Source organism: Penaeus vannamei, chromosome 28 (assembly GCF_042767895.1).
Source record: "Penaeus vannamei isolate JL-2024 chromosome 28, ASM4276789v1, whole genome shotgun sequence".
Lineage (NCBI taxonomy): Eukaryota > Metazoa > Arthropoda > Malacostraca > Decapoda > Penaeidae > Penaeus > Penaeus vannamei.
This window is the reverse complement of record NC_091576.1, coordinates 13221037-13226036: the sequence shown is the minus strand read 5'-3', so window position 1 is coordinate 13226036 and position 5000 is coordinate 13221037. Positions and strand designations below refer to the sequence as shown.

The 5000-nt window shown below is 48.9% G+C and overlaps 1 protein-coding gene across 8 annotated transcripts in view; it reads right to left on the bottom strand.

Annotated features, from left to right (window-relative positions):
- Positions 1-1425, bottom strand: part of LOC113822104 (leucine-rich repeat-containing protein 7) — a 32496-nt gene extending 31071 nt beyond the window's left edge. For 6 of the 8 annotated variants that reach the window (XR_011399725.1, XR_011399726.1, XM_070141832.1 and 3 more), the window contains exon 1: positions 1301-1409. The gene's annotated coding sequence lies outside the window, so the exon portion shown is untranslated. Of the gene's footprint in view, positions 1-1300 lie in introns of all 8 variants that reach the window. The other 2 variants (XM_070141834.1, XM_070141833.1) reach the window with 2 other exon arrangements.
- Between the last annotated feature and the right edge of the window lie 3575 nt (positions 1426-5000).

Here is a 5000-nt window from a genome sequence, read left to right as displayed (position 1 = left end):
AGACGTCCTCTCGCCGGGGATGAAGCTCCCTTTAGAGTTCATTAAGTGATATCCAGCAGAGACAAATGGTGATGATCATGTCAGTGGTGACGATGATAATGTCGATGGGTCTATATAGCCACACTAAGAGATACAGCAACACTAACAACGATAATAAGAACAATGACAATAACTATTACAGTAACAATGACAAAGTACAAAAAATAACAACCAAAACGACGACGACGACAACTGCAACAGCAACAACAACAACAGGACACATGAAAACAACTCTAGAAAGGGAGGCAGCTTCCATGCGGACCCCCCCCCCCCCGGCCTCGTCTGAAGAGCGAGGCCTCCGGAAGCGAGGACAAGCTGAGGGGGAGGGGGAGGGTTGCGGGCGTGCGGGCGTGCGTGCGGGCGGGCGGACGGGCAGCGTCGGCGTCCCGTCACGGAGAGCGGCGAGTAGGCGCGGCATACCGGAGCAAGGTGTCCCGGAGGAGCCGTGACGTCAGCGCCAGCCGTGACAGACTCGCTCCTTCGCCGCACGTCCGCCAGGGGAGGAGGCAGGAGGAAGGAGGAGAAATGGGGACAGAGGGAGATTATCCTCAGGAAGACAGATTAACTTAGGAGAGAGATAAACTTCCTGGGCAATCCCACCGGGGAGGGTCCGAAGTGCTTGTATTCTAATCTTGGCCTTGGCACTGCCCGCTGTTCTCAAGGAGGAGGAATGGAAGGTGCCTCGACTCCTGCTCAAAAGATGGGGGGGGGGGGGGGGGTCCGGTTAAGCGTCGATTTTCTCTTTTCCTTCTTCGCCTGCTACAGCTAATACAACGATTTTTCTTCTGCCAGTGTCATTATCATTACAATAAAACTCATCATCATCGTCATCATCACAACTATCAGTATCATTGTTATTGTTATTAGTGTCATCATTGTTATTCATTATGACTATTATTATCCTTATTGCCATTAATATTACTATGATTTCTATCACCATTCCTAATGATAATTTCTATCGTTACTACTGCAATACCACTGCCATCAACATGATCACAAACACCGCTATCAGAATTACTGCTGTTGCCATTACCAGCAATATCATCATCGCCATTATCTATCCAATTATCACAGTCACCATCATCACAACCGCGCATAATCATCCTCATTATCCTCAGGGCGTAACCATCCCCCCAACACCACTACCATAAAACCGTAAAATCCCCCGAGAGCTTCCCTGCATCAGATTTCAGACTACAAGAATAATTAAGACTTACACGTACAACAATTAATTCTATAAGTAACTTATATCGACATGTACCGTAAGACCACTATCCATGTAATAAGAATAACCACTGTCACAAATGGAATAAAGTATTCTGAATCTGTAGCACCGCCAGGGCCCCCACAACAACAACAACACGCACCTGGTCTCGAGCGCAGGCCGGGGCTGAACCAAGACTCAACAGGCCCCTCTTATCGCTCTCAATCTTATCGCACCGCACGACCCTGAAGTATATTCTCAAATTATATCATCAAAGGCATCTTGACTGTCAATAAATAAATAATTCGTAGAAGAGTGCGTGTGTGTGTGTGTGTGTGAACGGACCTTGCAACAGCGGGCGGGCGACACGAGCTTACAACAGGTGGCGCATCATTACAACGAGATACCTGGAGCGTTAAGAGTGTATATAAAGAAAAAGCCTTTTGGTGAATGGACGGATGTGATAACGTAAGTCGGCGAATTGCTATTCTTGGCGATAGCCTAAACAACGCGGAAAATAATAACAGTCTACCATCCAAGACACAACCATGAGAGGTGTATAAACAATTCAAACACTTGGAAAGGTAAATAAACAGAAGTTATACGATGGAATTGAAAATAATAATAATAATAATAATAATAATAATAATAAAAATATAATATAGATATATCATTACCCTCCACAAAAAGCAAATGGCTTACAACGAAATAGACAAAGGAACTACAACATATAAAACAAAACATTCATTCCCGATAACAAACACACAAGAAAAAAAAACAGGAAAATACGGCCAATAGACAAAGATAGTAAACAATGCATGCAGACAACGAGCAAGAACAAACGTATCTTAGGGCGCACGTAACTAGAACAAAAAAACTGTGTACGTAACAAGAACAAAAACGCAGCCTAAGGTAACAGAGCCGAAGATCACCGTCGCAGCACATAAGGACATAAAAAACTCAAAGGGATATGAACAAAAAACGAAATCAGGTGAGTGAGTCAGCAGAAGACCCCTGACTGAGTGACTCAGCCGGAGAGAGAGTCAGCAAGGACATGACCCCAGACGACTCCTGAGGAGTGAGTCGTCAGGGGGAGGGAGCGGGGAGGGCTTTAGTAGGAGGAAGGGGGGAGGGAGGAAGAGAGGAGGGCTTGGGTGGGAGGAAGGGAGGGAGGGCTTGGGTGGGAGGAAGGGAGGGAGGGCTTGGGGGGGAGGAAGAAGGGAGGGAGGAGGGACTGGGTGGGAGGAAGGGAAGGAGGAAGGGAGGAGAACTTGGGTGGGAGGAAAGAGGGACTAGGTGGGAGGAAGAAGGGAGGGAGGAGAGCTTGGGTGGGAGGAAGGAGGGAGAGAGGAGGGAGAGAGGAGGGACTGGGTGGGAGGAAGAAGGGAGGGTGAAGGGACTGGGTGGGAGGAAGGGAGGGAGGAGGGACTGGGTGGGAGGAAGGGAGGGAGGAGGGACTGGGTGGGAGGAAGGAGGGAAGGAAGGAGGAGGGACTGGGTGGGAGGAAGGAGGGAGGGTGGAGGTCTTGGGCGGGACTCGGGCGGGGCTTCTCGAGCAGCTTAGCAGTAGGCCTGGCGACGTGGCACCAGTCGAGGAGTGTCAGATGTCACGTCGTAGCCTTCCGACACCGCGGCGTGGCACTGAGCCTCGTAGCGCTGCAGTGCCCCGTCGACATGGACTCCCTCACGCGCGCACAGGAGTCCAGCGACGCGTAAGTGCTGCTCCTTGGAATCCGACTTGGCTTCTGCTGATCCGCGCCGCCCGGAACGATGGCTCTGTGGCGTCCGTGCGCGGCCACCTCATGCACATACCGCACCCCGCACGGCCCACACGCATACCTTAGCATGAGAGTTCCACCACATGCACACTCCGCCGCGGCTGGTCTTTGTCTCACTACACACAAACACACGCACACACAAATGCACAAATACCCAAACAAACAACCAGACACACATAAACAACAAAATCACACACACACACAAACAAGCAAAATCACACACACACACACAAACACAGAGCCTCTGTTGCAGCGAATATCACACACCGAACCGCAATAAATCTGCAATCACAATACAGAGTAATCGCACACCATTGCAAACTCCAGCACACGCAAAGACAGCTCGACACAAAACTCGAGAAAAACGCAACTCACACATTTTTTTTTTACTCTTTACTTGTTACGTCATCAACACCGATGTCAACAAGAGTGAAAGCAAGGTAAGCAAAAATAACCTTAAATGTGGTTGTTGTTGTTGCTGGACGCCTATAGAAATAATACAAACAAAATATTCACCAATTACATCAGCCAAATTCATAACAAACGACAGGTGTAATCAGATATCATACATACATACATATATACACACAAACGATTGAACAAACAAACAAACAAACACGCTCCCTAGTCTGCCATAACATCACCCATCCTTTACCTCCCATCACCCCCTTACCATTACCCCCCCCCTCCCCAACTTCCAGTCCACAGAGCATAACACGCCACTACATGCGCCAATGAGCTCCTCTTTTTTCTTCTTCTTCTTCTCTATTTCCTATCCGCTTTATCATCACCATCGTCACCGTCACCATCATCATGGCAGTCCCCGTCACTAGTATTACAATCATCACATCACCACCACCACCATCATCCTCACCGCTACCACCACTATCCTCACCACCATCACCACGACCATCATCATCACCATAACCACCATCATCAACACCACCACATCACATCATCCCCACCACCACATAACCATCACCATTCTTCTCACACTCCTCTCCCATCGCACTCGCCACTCGCACCCCAACGCCTCCCACATCCCGCAGTCCAGGCTGTGGTGGCGAGGAGAGGCGAGGGAGGGAGGGAGGGAGAAGGAAAAAATACACGCTGAGCCGAGATTACGAAGAGGAGAAAGGGAGGGGGAAGGAGGGAAAGGGAAGGAGGGAAGGGAAGGGGGAGGAAGGAGGGAAGAAGAGGGGGAGGGGGAGGAAACGGGAAGGGGAAGGGGGAGGGGGAGGAAACGGGAAGGGGAAGGGGAAGGGGGAGGGAGAAGAAAGGGGGAATGGGGGGGGAGGAAATACGAAGGGGGGAAGGGGGAAGGGGGAAGGAAACGAGAAGGGGGAAGGGGGAAAGGGAGGGGTAAGAAACGGGAAAAGGGAAAGGGGGAAGGTAAAGGCAAAAGCACAGTCAAAGGAGATGGGGAAGACGAAGGTCAAAGGCAAAAGCAAAGGATACGAAGAAAACGAGAAAGGAAAACAAAAAGAGAGAGAGATGGGGGCTCTGTAAAAGGATAATAACGCTGAGTGGGAAAAAAAGAAAGATAATATGTAGGAAGGAAGAGGAAAAACCGAAAATACGGAGAAACGGAAAGTAAGAAGGGGAAGAGGAAAGGAAAGTCAACTGTACGATAAAAAAACGAAAGGGGAAGGAAGGAAGGAGTGAAAGGAGAGAGAGAGAGAGAGAGAGAGAGAGAGAGAGAGAGAGAGAGAGAGAGAGAGAGAGAGAGAGAGAGAGAGAGAGAGAGAGAGAGAGAGAGAGAGAGAGAGAGAGAAAGAGAAAGAGAAAGAGAAAGAGAAAGAGAAAGAGAAAGAGAAAGAGAAAGAGAAAGAGAAAGAGAAAGAGAAAGAGAAAGAGAAAGAAAGAAAGAGAAAAAGAGAGAAAGAGAGAAATAGAAAGAGAAAGAGAGAGACAGAGAGAGAGAGAGAGAGAGAGAGAGAGAATGAGAGAGAGAGAGAGAGAGAGAGAGAGAGAGAACAA